Source organism: Schistocerca nitens, chromosome 5 (genome assembly GCF_023898315.1).
Source record: "Schistocerca nitens isolate TAMUIC-IGC-003100 chromosome 5, iqSchNite1.1, whole genome shotgun sequence".
Lineage (NCBI taxonomy): Eukaryota > Metazoa > Arthropoda > Insecta > Orthoptera > Acrididae > Schistocerca > Schistocerca nitens.
This window is the reverse complement of record NC_064618.1, coordinates 445,694,418-445,713,018: the sequence shown is the minus strand read 5'-3', so window position 1 is coordinate 445,713,018 and position 18,601 is coordinate 445,694,418.

Here is an 18,601-nt window from a genome sequence, read left to right as displayed (position 1 = left end):
TGGAAAGTAAAACATGTTTTAGTAGTAACTTTTGTGGTATAGCTACAGTGAGACAGCCTTTTCTGTAGCACACCAATACGTTACAGCACAGTACTTTCTTCATCACGGCAATAAGCGTAATAACTAAGATATCTATACGCAAAGCATTTCACTTTTGTTTATCATGAGGTAAGTACATTGACTTCTGCAGAACTTAGCTTTCGGAGGACAATAACTACGACACTTCCACATAGATTATCTTACAGCAAGACGCACACGTATTTGAGTGATTAATTTTGCACTTAAATCATTTATTTTTAAAGATATTTGAAGTACAATGATACAAAGGTTTTCCGTGATACATTTCATTCCATTGCTGTGATCTGTAACGCCTGAGGGTGTAATTACATTGATCCTCAGGGGGGTACACGCTTACTTTGTGTACCATGTGTTTGGCAAGCACAAGGAGCCCTAGCTAATATGGTATTTGCTTATACAACTTTACACTTCGGTACCATATTTCTCTAACACATAAATTACACAGCTATCTGATCATTTAACTGAGAGACAAACATTTTTTATTTTACTACATCAGTGACAGATGTTTACGTAATTACACAGTTGGATAACTTGACACTTATGAAATTGTATTTTGTCTGTACTTTGTGAACTGTTCATATTTTTTCGGAACCATTGTGATACTATGAGAGCTTTGAATGATGTATTTGGTAAGGGAGCATGATTTTAAAGTACGTTTGAGGTAGATGACACTATTGAAATGAGCAGAGAATTTTTTTTAGGTTTTGACATTATTGCAGAAAGCTACGACGTTTTTTAGATTTGACTGAGGTGTTATGATGTTACTTTTACGACGACGATGTGTATTATGCTGTTGAGGTATGTTTATGATCAATAAGATGATGCTACCGTATATGAGGAATTTGATTATGCTACGTATTTATTATGATGAAATATTGAAGAAGTGTCGACGATTACGTATATAAATAATGAGTAGTGGTTAGGGACTCTGATTTGTGAAAAAGGATGTTGGAAACCAAGAATCGTACTTTAAGAGTTATGAAATGTGTGTAAATGCGTGAGTGTATCACAATGCCGACGAAAACTTTTTGAACACTGTTGTATTAACAGGATTTTGTTTCTACACATTTGCAACGCAAATTCTCGACCTGTGAAATTTTTTATACGAGACTGTCACTGTAGTGCAAACTGGTGTCGTAAATATTTCAGTAAGAAAGCTAAGTGACCTTGATGTAATGCGTTATGGGTGACCAGCTGTGCGAGTCGCCTGGAGAAAAAGCCATTAGGTGAAAAAAAAAGAGGCCATTATCCTCGCTATTGACATTTCTTTGTAGAAAGCATTGCAAATACGACACGCTCATTACTTGGAAACATGATGACTCGTACTTTGTGCTACTTACTGAAATGCTTATGAATTGATGGGAAATATTCGTACATCTGCACACCTGATTATGACAAGTGTCTTTCTACGAGAGTTGAGAGAATTTCTACTAACTTATGAAATGTCACATGACTATTGAATGATATTTTTATGCTTTGTACATAGTTGCTTATTTCATTTGATATCTGTTTTCCAGCTGTGTTGCAGCATTGGTTTTATAAAATAAAAGTAAATGCATATGCTAATGTGAACACTTTCTGTCAACAGATCTATTAAATAATTTTATGAATCACATTCTTCAAAAAAACGAGCACTTGGATAGGAAAGAACATAAAGAAGGGACTAGTAACAGTAACTGCATACACAATTTTCTTTTCAAGTACATGGTAATATTTTTTTTACAATAAGTTGTTGTGGTGCACCACTTTAATTACATAGACATTAAGATGTGACATAGGTATTAGACATGGCCATCTTTCTGTAATATTCTTTCTGCTTGAGCTATGTCATGTTTAGATATAAGTTATTGCATTTGCTGCTGCTGTTTGCCAGGCATAGTGCTACTAAATTTCACTTTACATTACTCTGTTAAGCCAGTTTTACTACTGATTTATTTTTCTTGTTTGCTGCTCATTGCCTTATATTAGTTGTAATATTGCTGCTTGCTTTGCCAATTTGAATATTTTGTCATTGCTGTTTGTGTTAATTGTTTTGCGCTGCTGCATTGCCTCGTCCCTTAGTTTAGCACCTGAGCTCAGTAGATTTAAGTTAGCTTAAGATGGGGTAGGCTATATGAGAGAACAAGTTGTGATGAATTGGAAGAAATGCATTGAGAAGCTATAAGAAAATGGTTTGGCCAAAAAAGTATTTTCAAAGAGGATATGAACCAAAAAAGTGGGGTTTAGGGACAACAGGTTTAGGTAGGATTTTCTTGGAAATAAATGATGAGGTAAGATAATGGAAAATAAATAATGAGATAATAAATGTGTGAATATATAAATAGAGAAACCATGCTTGGATAGAATTTTTTTGGTGGAAACAAATGTTGAAATAAGAGGAAAGATATATGGAATGAAGTTTTGGGGTGGACTGCAGTACCAAATTTCACACTGAAAACAAACCCTGTCCTGTATTTTTGTGTTATTACACTATGTGAATTTGTGTTTTTCCTGTCTTAATGTGTTTAGCTAATAAGAGTTATGTTGTAGAATTTTTCTGATAATATGTTATTTTCTTTGTAAAGATGTTTAGACATTATTTATTCTGTTCTGTTTTAATGCTCATGTGTGAAGTTGACGTTTCGAAAGTTATTCTGATCTTTTATGTATGTACTCATGTCATAATTCCTGTAACACTGATGTATATGTTATTTCGATTCTTTTGTAAAGCTTGTACTACAAATGTTATCTGTATTGTTATGTTCTTTAATGATGTATTTTGTACCTTTGTAATTGTATTATTATGTTATAAAATTGTAATTGACACCAGTTCATCATATTATTAACTTGTAAGTTCCATTTCACTGCACACGTTTCTGTTGGGCATAATATATGCACAGTATGTGAGAAGTTGGGACTGTTAGTGCTTGCACGTGTGTTAATAATTCAGCAAGGGACTGGTTAACAGCATTGCTGGTTCTAAGGACGGTCATGTATAATTGTTCAAAGGGGACGTTTCATAGTATTTGTGTGTAGTTCTTTAACGTTGGTATTGTCATGGAGATTTCACTCTTTGAAGTGAATGTCTCGAAATAATTTTGAGTAAATGATTCGACCTACGTTTTTTTAAATTTAGCACCTGACAGAAACAATGCTCCTACCGCATCCGTTACTGTACAGGTGTATGATGAGATTTAAACGGCGCTCTTTTATTTTCTAGTTTCCTTCTATGTAGGGATCCAGATGAAATGCAGATTCCTGACACGGGAAGGAGTGACGTAAGGCGGCACTGTCAAGGCCACGCCCTGGAGAGGCGGCCCCGGTCGCTCCAGCTCCAGCTCCAGCTAATTAGCAGCGCGCCAGCAATTAGGCGGCGGGCGGGGGCGGGTGGCGTCGTGGAGCCAGACTCCAGAGCACGGCGTGCCGGGTGACGCTGCCGAGGGCCGGGGTACACCGCGCCACAGCCGGCATACAGCCAGCACGCGTGAGGGAGACTGCGGAGGGGGCCGGGTTTTAACACGTGACGTGACCGCCAAGTGAGGTGCTTAGACTCTTTACGTCTCCACATCTCCTGCTCTCGCTAACTGAATGCTGCTAATATAAAATTACTATCACCAGCAGTACTCGAATCAGCTAATGTGTCATAAGAAGGATCATAAGGGGTGGGTCGCGTAAGAACATTCCTATTACTTTAGGAACGGTTTAAGATATCGAGACGACTTTTTTTGAAAAGTATACGACGAGCAGGTCATTCTATTCTATCGATAGAAGTACTAATGCAAGTATTTTTTAATGATGTACCTTCTTAAGGGTATTCGAAGAGACGAGTAAAGTGGTTTAACGTTTGTTGATGTCGGCTTTTCGAGTTTTCGCAAAAATATCCGAGAAATGTACTAACACTGAAAGGCAAGGGGGCCGGAATTGACTACTGCACTGTAAATACTGCAAAGTGTGGGCTCCCATGCCTCGCTACGTTATTATAAGCAACAAGAAAATAGGTCTGCCCTGCTACAACGTGCTGCTACTTGGCCGTACTTTATACGACACATATGCAAGGTAATCTATATCGGTTGCAAATAGAAGTACTGTGTGGTTCTAATTAAACTGCAGTTACTCACGAAGGTCCTTTGGCGCTGTAATTATAGTATTACAGCGAAATTTTATAGATATTCTGATGCGTTAACGTGGACCCGATTAAAGCTGAAAAAAAAAAATGAGCTCAAGTTTTGGCCACCAGGTGCAAATCTGGAGCTGTGACTGTAAGAAAGGCGCATAGAAATTTTTCCATTTCTAACGGATTATGAACGGGACTTGGACAGAATAGGTCAAATAATTGAGTAAGACTTAATATTAGTTTCATTATTAATCGCCGCTCACACAATTTGTTCAATATCAGCACCAGAGGCGTCGACGAGATGCTCGACAATAACATCTAACGCATCAAAAGGGTTTAGGACAACTATTTAAAATTTGTGTAATTAATCACGTTTAAATGAACAGCTTTTGTTGATGATGATGATGTTGGATTATGGGGCACTCAACTGCGCGGTTATCAGCGACCGTACAAATTCCCAACCTGTTCTCAGTCCAGTCTTGCCACTTGCATGAATGATGATGGAATAATGAAGACAACACAAACACCTAGTGATCTCGAGGCAGGTGAAAATCCCTGACACCGCCGGGAATCGAACCCGGGACCCCGGGCTAAAAAAAAAAAAAAGTTCAAATGGCTCTGAGCACTATGGAACTTAACTTCTGAGGTCACCAGTCCACTAGAACTTAGAACTACTTAAACCTAACTAACCTAAGGACAGCACACGCATCCATGCCCGAGGCAGGATTCGAACCTGCGACCGTAGCGGTCACGCGGTTCCTGGCTGAAGCGCCTAGAACCGCGCGGCCACTCCGGCCGGCAGCCCGGGCTCGGGAAGCGATAATGCGGCCGGGAGACCACGAGCTATGGACGCAAACAGTCGAAAGACTTGGCATAAGGACGCAACCTGACATGATAGCACCACCTGGCCATGTTTAGATCCGGCAGTGTTGATTTAAATTGTAGCACATTTCTCGAATATTTCTGCCAGAATTTGAATACCACTGAACGCATGTTTTTCCCGTTTTTTTTTTCGTGTTTTCCGTCGTTGCTTCGTTCCTCCTGTATTCTTGGATTTACGGTTCGTCTAATGGAACTATATGAAAGGGTACTTGTACTGTGCCACACGCCTTTTGCTTATTTTTATTTGCGAAGAATCTTCCGTGGCCTGTAATGATTTCTTTTTGTGTATTTGTGTTGTAGAGTAATTAAACATACTTCACAGATCTTTCAAACACCAAAATATAGATATTAAAGGAATAAAACTGATGATTATATAGTTGTATGGAAGCCCATTGGTCCACTGTAGCTGAAGTTATTGCAGTCCTTATAGACACAGTACCCGTTTCGCAACATTTTTAGTTGTAGCTTCCGGTAGAAATCTTTTATTACAGCAAAAAGTAATTATACAGTCGAAATTTATTATTTGTGGACTGAATAATTTAAAAATCATATAAAATTAGAATTGGATTATTCAGAGTATCAGTCTGCTTACTGCTAAAAGTAAACTGGTTATATTACGAGCCTCTGACAAGGGGCTAGTGTTGCATAATGATTCTGAAGATGTACTGACGTGTTGTGGACTTATTTACATTGTTGTTACACGTAGCTAGTGTAGTTTACGATTGACAAGATGTAATTATCTACGCCGACAAGTAATATCCTTAGCAGTTGCAAAAATTAAAACTTGCGTAATACCCTTTGGTGTCTTAAATCTCTGTTAGTCCATTATGGACGGGAGACATAGGCTGGTTAAGTAACTGTCAACGTCAATTAAATTCACCAAGCCTATTAGTTTCAGCATTCCAATATGCCATCTTCAGGTCCAATATGCTTCTCTCCAAATAAACGAAAATGTTATCTACAACCATAACTCATTGGATGTCATGAATTCAATCGTTACACTAGTACTTCATTCGAAAACTTGATGGAAACTCAACTTAGAATGAAGCACTAATGTAACTATTGAATTCACAACATCCAGTGATTTATGGCTGCATATGATTCCTTTGCTTATTTGGAGAGATGCATATGGGACCTGAAGATGGCATAATGAAAGTCTAAATATCGTAGCCTTCAAAATAAAATAAAATAACATCTTAAGTTACACGGCTTTTGGTGAATTTCATGGACATTATGAATAGCTTTGGTGTCTGTCGTATCGTCAGAAACCCCTAAAAAAGTGGTAAGATTAAATTATACTGAGATACATACATACAACTTATTCACCCGAAAATTAGTTGAACTAATCTTAAAACCAATGCCGTTGAATTTCGAATGTGCAGACGACCAGTGCATCAAGAGCATTACTGTTGCAACTCGTAAATGTTTCATCTAGATAGCGTGAGCGTCCCTTCTATTGTAAGGTGGTCACTACAAAGGATAATGTGCTATCTACGACGTGGATCAGTGTTAATATCACAACCAGCATGTTTACACAGAAATGACCTTACCGATTGCCGGTGCTATAGTGAGGACCCGTTAAACCTCCTGACATACCTTTTCACCACCAAATCCCTGAACCGATTTTCATGAAATTTTGTATGGGAATAACATGAACTCTCAGGAATAACATTGATTACTTCAGAAACTGTATGGTACAACATATTTATTAACTGGAACAATATTAAGCGAGTAACGGAAAAAATATTTACTCTTTTAAAAAGCTATTTTCTCTGTGACTGTTGAACTTCGTCACATTTTTGACACTGCTTTTGGTGGTTGATATGTTCTGTATAAACAATTTAACATGATGAATACAATGCTAATGCAATCCCCAACGTTTTTAATCCATTCTTTTTACTAATATTGTAAATGATGAAGTAACTCTGACACGTTTACAGGACTAACCCGCTGAACAGACTTCGATGAAATTCGGCTCAGAGCAGCTTGAAATCCGAGGCAGAATATACCCCACGTTAGAAACTAAAAAACAAGCCGACTCTTAAGAAGACTAAGTAAGAAACACACCTTCTTTTTAGATCAGTGAACATAAATCATACTAAAAATTATTAAATTTGTTTGCAAAATTTACACGTTGTAAAATGACAAATTACTTCGATAGCATGATGCAAACATACACGGTGCTCTCCACACACTTCTGCTCACGACTCGGCAGTGACGCTTGGTGCGCCGACGCGTCGTTTTGGAGGGGGGGTGGGGGGGGGGGTGCGCATCACAAGCTATCCTTTCCTGAATAGGAAGACACATGAGGCAGCTCACGTTATTGCACACACAATAGTTTACTTACTCACTATCACTCATCATAACAACTACTGAAATGAGGGCACAGCCGCGGCTAACAGCTGGTTATTTACACTACTGGCCATTAAAATTGCTACACCACGAAGATGACGTTCTACAGACGCGAAATTTAACCGACAGGAAGAAGATGCTGTGATATGAAGATGATTAGCTTTTCAGAGCATTCACACAAGGTTGGCGACACCTACAACATGCTGACATGAGGAAAGTTTCCAACCGATTTTTCATACACAAACAGCAGTTGACCGGCGTTTCCTGGTAAAACGTTGTTGTGATGCCTCGTGTAAGGAGGAGAAATACGTACCATCACGTTTCCGACTTTGATAATGGTCGGATTGTAGCCTATCGCGATTGCGGTTTATCGTATCGCGACATTGCTGCTCGCGTTAGTCGAGATCCAATGACATGTTAGCAGAATATTGAATCGGTGGGTTCAGGAGGGTAATACGGAATGCCGTGCTGGATCCCAACGGCCTCGTATCACTAGCAGTCGAGATGACAGGCATCTTATCCGCATGGCTGTAACGGATCGTGCAGCCTGTCTCGATCCCTGAGTCAACAGATGGGGACTTTTGCAAGACAACAACCATTTGCACGAACAGTTCGACGACGTTTGCAGCAGCATGGACTATCAGCTCGGAGACCATGGCTGCGGTTACCCTTGACGCTGCATCACAGACAGCAGCGCCTGCGATGGTGTACTCAACGACGAAGCTGGGTGCACGAATGGCAAAATATTTTTTCGGATGAATCCAGGTTCTGTTTACAGCATCATGATGCTGACATCGCGGTGAATGCACATTGGAAGCGTGTATTCGTCATCGCCATACTGGCATATCACCCGGCGTGATTATATGGGGTGCCATTGGTTACACGTCTCGGTCACCTCTTGTTCGCATTGACGGCACTTTGAACAGTGGACGTTACATTTCAGATGTGTTACGGCCCGTGGCTCTACCCTTCATTCGATCCCTGCGAAACCCGACGTTTCAGCGGGATAATGCACGACCGCATGTTGCAGGTCCTGTACGGGCCTTTCTGGATACAGAAAATGTTCGACTGCTGTCCTGGCCAGCACATTCTCCAGATCTCTCACCAACTGGAAACGTCTGGTCAATGGTGGCCGAGCAACTGGCTCGTCACAATACGCCAGTCACTACTCTTGATGAACTGTGGTATCGTGTTGAAGCTGTATGGGCAGCTGTACCTGTACACGGCATCCAAGCTCTGTTTGACTCAATGCCCAGGCGTATCAAGGCCGTTATTACAGCCAGAGGTGGTTCTTCTGGGTACTTATTTCTCAGGATCTATGCACCCAAATTGTGTGAAAATGTAATCACATGTCAGTTCTAGTATAATATGTTTGTCCAATGAATACCCGTTTATCATCTGCGTTTCTTCTTGGTGTAGCAATTTAAATGGCCAGTAGTGTATATGCGGAAACCAGCCTTATGATTGTACGAAAGGTTATTCACGGACGACAATTTGGAATCAGTTACAGCTGATTTGAGAGGGGTTAAGCGTAACAAATGCTTATTCTCTTACCAGTTAATACAAGGGCGGTCTTGCATGACCGCAGTTTCATTCCACGCGCAGTCGCGCATGTCACTTGCTCCTCAATCCGCCGTCACACGGGACGAGTTAACTAACGTTGACGTGGCGCTTTACGAGTTTCGTGACGTCACTCCCGGCTGTTTCTTGTTGAGGAGACATTTCACATGTGAAACAAAAACTAAGTTCTGCAATATTCCGACAACGTGCTAATAATAAGAAGCAAGAACACTCCCAACGTCACAAGCAGAAAACGAGACGCCATATCGTATTTGTCATGTTCAGTAGAAGCCCATATTCGGTGAGTTTTGCGTTATACTTTACTCCCTATGGGTATACGCCGTTTATAGGCACTAAAACACTGAATGTCTCGAGAACGAGTCGTTATTGGCAGGATTTGTTGTAAAATAATAGTAGTAACATGAGGAGTGATAGTGATGCTTTCGTATTTAGCTATTTTCGTGTTATGACTCGTTGAAGATCGATGATAAATGTGTCGTTCTTGTTAGGATTTGTTGCAATTAAAGATCAGTTAATAATATTTCTGTGATTAAAGCCTTTAGAATAAAGTAAGAAAAGATACACGCTCACCCACTGCAGCCCTTCAGCGTTACAGAACAGAGGGTAGTCTGGGAAACAGTTCCGCTCACGCGGTCGTAGCGGTCGGTCACGCGATGTTTGCATGTGTGCACTGCAACCAGTGTTTACAAGTAACGAGCAGTCGGTGCCGCATCTCTTAGTGTCTACTAAACAGCTGCGTTACGCGCAAAGTTACAGAAACTGATAGTATTTCCACTTTCCTACGTGCGTGACAAAGCACAACGTTTACACAACAATGAAAACCTTCCTGCGGAAGAATACTGTGAAACAGGAATTCGACAACGAGAGGCAAATAACACTCGAATCCAGAAATGGTTAACTACCTAGATGAAACTAACAAGACGTCAAGTAGACACTGTGAAACTGAATACTATTATTCGATCTACTATTTCAAAATTTGCTACAGCTTACTATACGAGCGAGTAACCCGTTCCCCGCGTGGTAGCCGCGCGGCTCCTCCCGTCGGAGGTTCGAGTGCTTCCTCGGGCATGGGTGTGTGTGTTGTCCTTAGTTTATGTTAGTTTAAGTTAGATTAAATAGTGTGTAAGCCTAGGAACCGATGACCTCAGCAGTTTTGTCCCATAGGAACTTAACAGAAATTTCTAAAAGTAGGCGCGCAGTCCGGAACCGTGCGACTGCTACGGTCGCAGGTTCGAATCCTGCCTCGGGCATGGATGTGTGTGATGTCCTTAGGTTAGTTAGGTTTAAGTAGTTCTAAGTTCTAGGGGACTGATGACCATAGATGTTAAGTCCCATTGTGCTCAGAGCCATTTGAACATACGTGCGGTGACTCCCAGCGTCTTTAATGTGTAATGAGACATATCATCTTCAACAAGGCTGATCCTGACTAAAATTCTGTCTTGAACCCAACCTAATTAAATGTTAACCTTTATTTTCTGACCTCATAGAAGGAATAAGTAGTGAACTGGTAGCAACAGTGCCACGTCAGTTGAAAGTAATTCAGTTGCTGTTAATTCTCATGAAACTGTAAACAATAAGCCTGAATAAGTAGTGATGATCCAGATTTTCCAGTCGGATGTGTATCTCCATCCTTAGGTGTACTTGGAAAGAGTCTGACAGCTTTAGTATCGGGGAATACTGACCCATTACCTGAAGTCACGCCCATGCCATTAATAAAGCTGAAGATGATAACACAAATGTTACTAGCAAAGTCGAGGCTGTAGATGTGAACATTGCATCCCTCAAAGAGACACTGAAATCGCTGTCGGAAAGTTTGCAATAACCGGTTCAGAAATATGCACGATGGAGGTCGTTTAAGGTGACGCGACGGGGATTGCTCGGGAGCTAAATAGATGATGCATCGAGGGGAAGCATCTAGGGATTCAATACCTGAAACAAAGGAACACTCAAAGATGGGCACAACTGAGTCTGCTGGTACAGAAAAGTTGTCAAATTTCGACTGAAAAGCCTAAGTGGAAAATCTCTGTCAGTAGTAACGGATGAATGGGGGGGGGGGGGGGGGCTGGCAAAATGAGGTAAACACTGAGTCCACAACGATTTCTATTAGTGACGAGGGGAAAGCGATACTGAATATATAACAATGTCCTATACCGAACATCAGTTGTCTGCATGCAGACTAAAGGCGGAAAGGAAATACAGAAGTTGGGGATTGGGGTGTCAAGTAGAACCAAATTGAAATACAGAAAAAGAGAGGCGAAGCCTATTCGCTGTCCAAAACCCAAACAATTTACGAGATCAGGAACAACAAGTATAGACACTGGAACTGAGGAAAGCTAATTCATAACTTCAAAAGGCATTTATGGCCTATCACAATTATAAAATTTTTAATATAAATATCAACAGAATGTCAGGCAAGTTCAAACTTACGTGTCTCCAAAGGTTCTTATACGCGGCTGAAACCGAAATAGCATTGTTATGGGGAATCGAAATTAGCTGTGTACATGAAACTGCAGAATACGACGTAATTCTCAACATATCTAAAAGTGCAGGTACGGCGTTATTAACAAGAAACGGCAATCAATTGGTAGAACCTGGGAGACTGTTAAGTGGTACTTAAAGCAATAAGGAAATTTCGTCTCTGCAATAAATTCTCCCGACTTCTCAGCTCAGTGCAAGAAGCTCAATGCAGAATCATTATCAGTAGGCAACTAACTGGCCCAGTTGTACCAAATCCAAGGTAATGAACTTAGGGAAGGGTTTATTGTTGGAAGAACGACAATGGTTACCCACTGCAACAAAGATATGAGTTTATGAGTTTGAGGCTGAATCTGTTGTCAGATCTATAAAGGATGCAAAGTACCCACTGGCGATCGATGTTGAACAAAGGCAGTGTCAGCATACAACTGCATTATAATCAAAGTGTCGATATGATCCAGAAAGTAAAACTAAACGAGTTCATCTTATCTAAAGTGTATTACATAGCATCCATTTTGCCGGTACCAGCAAAAATAGCTGAAAGTGTACAATCAACAATTGGATATTTCATATGCCGTAGAAGTATTTTCAAGATAAAATACAGCACACTAACATTACCCTTTGAAGTAGGTGGGAGCGAATTAATAGATACTGTCGCAAAATGCAAAACATTACGAGTGCGCAGTGTCTTTAAGAGACCAAAATTCAGCCCTACCAACCTAACAAATACACTTCTAAAAGCAGTTCTGCCAGAAAGCCAAGTATAATCCATAAACATGGGCAGAATACATTCATAGCTTAGCTATCTCAGAACCGCCATAGTCGAGAACAGCTACGTAAACCAGGATGACATAATGTGCAACACGAAGAAATGGTACCACCATATCAAGAAACGTTCACCTCCTAACAGAATGGAAACTAAATACGCTTATGTCAGTTGGCCTGAGGTGTGGAAGAACAGTCATAGCAAACAGCTTACATCAGATGTTAGGACAGAATGGTTGGTTCAAACTCGTCAATGCAACAATTACAATACGCAAAAGTTATACTCTACCCATCTTGCGGGTTTACCACTGTTTGACATCTGTAATGAAGAGGATACACCTATACACAGGTTCACATGTCATCATGCAGGTGAAATCTGTGACTGGACTCAACGAAAACTTGCATCACTTCTGCAGACAACACCACACTATGTCACTATACAAGAAGTTGTGACACCAGGCCAAATGGGATAACCCAGCCAGCAAAACAATATGATAACCTTGCTATCAGGTCAATTTATGCACTATGCGATAACACTAGGCACACCGAGTTTAACGTAATTTCAGTTTAAACTGACAATATTAAGGCATGAGCTGGAGAACAAAATACATTATCAAAACAGTTTTCCAGATTACGCAAGAACACGGTAACCCTAAGGTTACACCATGAACAAGAGAACAAACTAAATTTTCAAAACAATTTTGCATACTACGCAAGAAGATGGTAACCCTGCATCTGATACATTAAGACCACTTTTTATCATCATGTTACTAATATGCATCTTACGATCTTGAAGTAAGATACGGAAAGTAAAAATAATACACGCTGCAATGAATGAGAAGAATTCCTTTACTTATTTCTTTAATTTTCCTGAAAAAGAATCAAAAATGTTCAAATGTGTGTGAAATCTTATGGGACTTAACTGCTAAGATCATCAGTCCCTAAGCTTACACACTACTTAACCTAAATTATCCTAAAGACATACACACACACACACCCATGCCCGAGGGAGGACTCGAACCTCCGACGGGACCAGCCGCACAGTTCATGACTGCAGCGCCTTAGAACGCACGGCTAATCCCGCGTGGCAAAAAAGAATCAAAAACCTCAGTTTCTGTAGACGATAAGTGATTAGATTTAGAGAAAATATCAACATTCTTTCCATTTATGAAAAGGCATACATTTAGTTTTTAGGAAGTAGAGTGACATAAAGTATTTCAGAAGAAAGGGAAATTCCTTTACATTTTTTAGGATGAAGGAATACGTAACCATGAAGGAGGACTTTATTGCTTTATTACTTTTCTTTTTCAATTTCATGAAATGAAACATTTTCTTACCATTTGCTTCACAGTTAAGAAGAAATTTAATTTAAATAAACAGCAAAAAAGAAGTTGCTACATCAAACGAAATAATTATGTTACTTACTGTCTCCTAGTTTCCACGAGGATTATTGTGTTAAAAAAAACAGTAAAGAGAAAAAAGGTAGAGGCTTCGCACTAACCATGTCCAACTTTTTTCACCAACGCCTTTTCTAAAACTTTGTGGGACTTACTTACGAAATAAATTTCTGTAATATTCGTCATTATATAAATAAAAGTGTGATCCCTATAAGAAGTGAGTTTGTTCAGTTTGCTGAATTTCATAACGTGATGTCATTACTCACTCGCCATCTATCTTTCCATTTATCTCTTATTACATGTTCATGGATACTGAAGTTTTTATGCATGTATACCACATACGGAATAACATGACCAGCATATGGCCAAGTGAGGACATGTGCATTTTTTATAGCGCTAAAATACGAATTTTACATGAACAAACTGTATGGTTTATGAAGCAAGTAAAGCAGACAACTGCTGCTGGAGAGAGCTAAGAGTGCAAAATCGCGTTAACCAGGTTGTCCCGTGTACTGATGGCGCTGTGTCTTATGATGCAGGATATCCCGTCTGCGAGAATGTCAACGTTAGCTGTTTCGTCCAGTGGATGACGGCTGCAGGGCTTCTCGGTCTCTAGCGCCTTCTATCTGCTACCGAGATATATCCTTGTGAGCCGCTGAGAGGCATAAGTTGGCCACATGCACAGCTTTGACCTGCGACAGCCAATAAGGGTAGAGTGCGAAAATTTTAGTTGCAGAACTTCGTGCCGCGAAATAAGATTTACTTTGCTCCTGTTCTTCTGTTTCTGCTGTTCTAGTATTTGGCGTGGGCATGAAAGGAGGGCAGGCAGTTATCCTGTGTATTTGAGAAGGTTGTATTCACCTACTACTATAAAGGATTTGGCGACACGGCAGCCTACGTCTGCTCTCATGTTCCATCATCATTGTTGGAACTGACATACGATTTAAACTAATGTCAAATTGAGCTTATTTCTCACATTCCATTTTTCATTTGAAGTGCTGCAGGGAACTTGATGCCTTTCGATTTCACCAGAGCGTGTATTAGTCAGTATCCGTGGATTCAGGTGATTGCACTGAAGGGCCAAAGAAACTGGTATAGGCATGCGAATTCAAATACAGAGATATGTAAACAGGCAGAATACGGTGATGCGGTCGGCAACGCTTATACGATACAAGAGTCTGGCCAGTTGTTAGATCGGTTACTGCTGCTACAATGGCAAGTTATCAAGATTTAAGTGAGATTCAACGTGGTGTTAAAGTCGGCGCACGAGCGATGGGACACAGCATATCCGAGGTAGCGATGAAGTGGGATTTTTCCCATACGACCATTCACTGAGTGGACCGTGAATATCAGGAATACGGTAAAACATCAAATCTCCAACACCGCCGCGGCCATAGAAAGATCCTGCGAGAATGGGACCAACGACGACTGAAGAGAATTGTTCAACGTGACAAAAGAGCAACACTTCCGCAAATGTTTGTAGATTTCAAAGCTGGGCCATCAGCTAGAGTGTCAGCGTGCGAACCATTCAATGAAACATAATCGATATTGGCTTTCTGAGCCGAAGACCCACTCGTGTATCCTTGGTGGCTGCACGACACACAGCTTTACACCTCGCCTGGGCTCTTCTACATCGACATTGGACTGTTGATGACTGGAAACATGTTGCCTGGTCGGACGAGAGTCGTTTCAAATTGTATCGAGATAATGGACGTGTACAGGTATGGAGACAACTTCAATCCATGGACCCTGCATGTCAGCAGGGGATTGTTCAAGCTGGCGGAGGCTCTATAACTGTGCGGTGCGTGTGCAGTTGGAGTGATATGGGACCCCTGATAGATCTACATACGACTGACATGTGTCACGTACGTAAACATCATGTCTGATCACCTGTGCATTCAGACAGGCTTCGTCAATTCCAGCAGGACAATGCGACACCCCGTAAGTCCAGAATTATTACAGAGTGGCTTCAGGAATTCTTGTCTGAGTTTAAACTCTTCCGCTGGCCACCAAACTCCCCAGACATGAAAATTATTGAGCACATCTGGGATGTCTTGCAACGTGCTGTTCAGAAGAGATCTCCACCCTCTCTTATTACGACGGATTTATGAACAGCTCTGGTGTCAATTCCCTGCAGCCCTACTTCACACATTAGTCGAGTCCGTGCCACGTCGTGTGTCGGCACTTCTGCATACTCACGGGGGCCCTACGCGATATTGGGTAGGTGTACCAGTTTCTTTGGCTCTTTATTGTATAATCATTCTCTCTCATTCTTAAAAATCACGATCTCCCACTTTGTAAGATTATTTCGAATTTTCTTTTTATGACGATGCACAGTAAAGTTTAGAAATTGAAAACTCCCGTGAGTGGTAACTCATTCTGCAGTGTCTCTTTGGTTATTATATTGCGTTTACAGTTCTTTTGGCAGTCGTGAATTTATTATTTTGCCTATGTCTATGATTCCGACCAAGCAATCCTCACTTATGCATGTACATTCTTAGGGTTTCATGAAAGCACGTTCCATTAACTTACACTGCTTTCTACTCAGAGCCAGCGACATACTATTATACAGCGGTATTGCTGTTATCCTCCTTAAGATTTCCACGGCACTACAGGTAAGGCTACGAGACGCAGTACTACCAGACATGCGGTTGCACAAACTGGGTTATCAGAATTCACTTTATCCGCCACACCATCTCATAGATCAACATCTTTTGCAAGCAGAATATGCCACAAAGGCGCGGTTTAATACACGACAGAAAGTCAGTGTTCCGTCTTAGTGATTAGTAGTCAAATTTAAGGCAGGATTCGAACCTGCGACCGTAGCAGTCCCGCGGTTCCGGACTGCACCGACTAGAACCGCACGGCCACCGCGGCCGGCTCTAACTTCGGATTAATCCCATCAGTTACGCTTGCGAGAGTCCTACCAAATCCTAGGTACTATTCTTCCAGTCATATTGTGTTATCATGGGGCATATTCAATATATTGGGCTTTACCAGGTTTATAATTGTTTATGATTATACAGGCTTACATTAACAACAAGTGGTAAGTATTCATAGCGAACAGCTGTATCTGCATACTGCCTTGACACTGGACGTGCTGGGATGAAAACTTCGTAAGACTGCCCTCCTATCGAATTTCAGTTCCAAGAAGTTTCTGTCTTTGATAATAAGCATCTGTGAAATGGCGGTTACTCCGTAGCATTGTCATTTTGTGATTGTTATCAAAGCTCCATACTAGCTTACACTAATACATAGTAAACGAACAACATTTTTCCCGTGTGCTGTGCGATTACTTTCCCAGCCGCATCTATCGAAATTCTTCAGTAACATGAACAGATTTCTCTAGACTGACCAATCATTATGCACAGCTTGAATTTCAGTTTTCACTGTTAGCTCATTACATCCTTCACAGTCATCTAGAGACCGCCGGAAATCTTTCTTCATTTCCACGTAATCTGGATCCTATTGAAGTAATGTACTAGCAGTGAAGAGTTAAATGCAGGTTCACCTTATATTTTGACCTTCAGTATATGTGTTACAAGTCGTCTGATAGAACCTTTCTGCAATTTTGACAACTTCAGAATTCTTTCTTTCCTGTTTAATTAGGTATACGAATAGCTCGATATCGCTCCATAAGTCACGGTAAATCTCGAATCTTCGGTTTTCCCGACACTAACTACTGAGGAAATCTTCCATCATCCACCTACGTAATGTACAAAACGCATCAAAAATCTCACAGGTTTCCATTTCTAGTGCAGCACAGCGCCGTATCAGACAGGACTGCATATCTAAATAAAAATAGAATTAAGTAAATCAACCTACTTTCTTACTTTCTCCTCTGCTCTACTGCCCTTGAGAGGCCTTAGCCTGCATCACAATATCCTTCCATTCTATTCGGTCCATGGCTTTCCGTCTCCATCCTTTGACACCCATCTTTTTCATGTCTACTTCAATTCCGACTACTATCTTTTTCTGGGACTGCCTTTCCGTCATCTGCCTCCAACCTTGCCATCAAAAATCCTTTCAAATGTTCTGCCTTCCTCGATTCTGACCACGTGTCCTGCCCACCGCAATATTCTTATTTTAATGGTGTGACAATGGCAGGTTTTTCAAAAAGTTCTTGTAGTACTGCATCCTTTCTCTTCCAGATGCTAAGGATCACTTATTCATTTGCAGTCATGATCCACGTCTCGGTACCATACATAACAACCGGTCTTAGAATTGTTTTGTAAATGAGGATTTTAGATTTTCGTGATAGAAGCGAGATCCTAAGCATGGGTAGTGCGGCAAAGTAGCATCTGTTGCCTGATGTTATTCTAGCTTTCATTTCGCTGCCGATGTCTTTTGTCTCTGTGACAGTCGATCCAAGGTACTTGACATATCTCACCATTTCAAACTCCTTGTTGGCTATCCTGAGACTTGGTAGGTTTCGTTGGTTGTTCATTGTCATATATTTGGTCTTTTCGACGTTGACTACAAGGCCAAGTTCCCTTGCACCTCCCTCTAGTTGTTGATAGGCGCCGGCCGCGGTGGTCTAGCGGTTCTAGGCGCTTCAGTCCGGAACCACGCTGCTGCTACGGTCGCAGGTTCGAATCCTGACCTCAGATATTAAGTCCCTTAGTGCTTAGAGCAATTTGAACCATTTGTTGACAGGCATCGATGAGCACAGCTGTGTTTCGTGCAAGTAAAGCCACATCGCCTGAATAGGTTACCTACGTACTGCAGGGAACTATTAAAATGGTTTCTCTATCTGACTTATACATTTTTCTAAGCAGAGACTGAATAGCAGTGAGGAGATAATGTCACTGTCACCATGTCTCACTCCCTTCTCCACTTGGACTTCTCTGGAGACATCGCCTAGTATTTTTGCTGAACGTTGGTTCCACTGAGGGTCATCATAATAAATTTAATGAGCTCCGTAGTTATTCTAGCTTCCTTCTGCGGCGGCGCGGTTCTTTCCGTCCCTTTACGACGA